Genomic DNA, 1,410 nt, shown 5'->3' with positions numbered 1-1,410 from the left:
AGTGGCCGCTGGTTAGAAAAGCGCTATATAAATGCAGTCCATTTGTTTTTCGATCAGCGCTAGTTATACTTGAACGTAAACTGGCTGGGTACTCTTTGTTCTTAAAACAACAATCATAATGGTCATGCATATATAGCTGCCTATGTTTGCTTGCTGAATCGAAGGGGTTAGGTGACAGGCCAGCTATGCATTTTTAGCTCAACACTCTTGGTGTGGGGCAACCTTCAATATAGATGTAAAAGCATATATCATAGTAACTGTTACTACAGCGAAGGTAAGTTAATCACATGGGCACACACAAATAAACACACATGCATGCACACTAGGGATGTGTCGGTCGCGACTGATTCGTTACAACGAACGAATCCCGAACGTGAACGACAAGAACTGGTTCCCCAAAACAAGAAGAACTGGTTCTTTGATTCTTTTTTTTTAACATAAACCAAACATATGGTCACGTAAATAAAATATACAAACGAACAGAGCTCCGTCTCCCCGCGACTTCCATTGATTGAGTCTACAACTTTCTCAAAGATTCAGCCAATGAGAGGTAGCAATGGTGTTGGAATGGCACCTGGGTAAACCAATGACAAGGCGGTACCGTCGAATATGCGCGCTTTCTCTGTCTGACGTATCTTGGGTCATACCATTCGACTCATATATCCCCCTACATTTTTTCGAAAATAGACTTGACCTCCATCTGTTTATTGGATAAACGCATTTCCCAATCCCAGGAGTCTTTGCTCCATTCTACGTCAATTTAAGAACAAACAAAGAAATTAAACTGCAGTTCGTATTTTTTATTTATGACCATGCAAGTTCTGTAATGCCTGAACAATGAAGAATTAAATGTAAAGTAAAATAAAATTATAAATGTAAAACCATGAATGAAATATAGAGAGTAAGCAAGTGGTATAAATATTAGTGGGACGTTCGACATTCTAAATAGCAGGTATCTCCAAACGGCGGACTGCGGTCTTGACGGTCCTGTCCGGACCCACGACCAATTAAAAAAAAATAATAATAATAAAAAAGAGTTTTTTTATTTTTTATTTTTTTTAAGATGTAATCTGACGTAACGAACGAATCAAAACGAACGACTCAAATAAACGAATCGTTATAGTGAACTGAACTGAAAGAACTAGTTCCCGGAAAAGAATCATTTTGCCCATCCCTAATGCACACACATATACACACAAACACATGCACACACACACACATAGCATACACTGCCACATGCATGTGTTTTATTTACACATAGGAACATTTGCGTTTATCATGTCCCTCTATTCTATTACCTTTCATATTGAGTTAGTGTATGTGTGTGTGGCAGACAGTGTGTGTGTGTGTTAGTGTGTGAGTGCGCACGCTGTTATTCCGCAGGAGCGGAGAGAGGCTCAGCGAAGCAGC

This window comes from Gadus macrocephalus, chromosome 12 (assembly GCF_031168955.1).
Source record: "Gadus macrocephalus chromosome 12, ASM3116895v1".
NCBI lineage: Eukaryota > Metazoa > Chordata > Actinopteri > Gadiformes > Gadidae > Gadus > Gadus macrocephalus.
Note: the sequence above shows the minus strand (reverse complement) of the source record.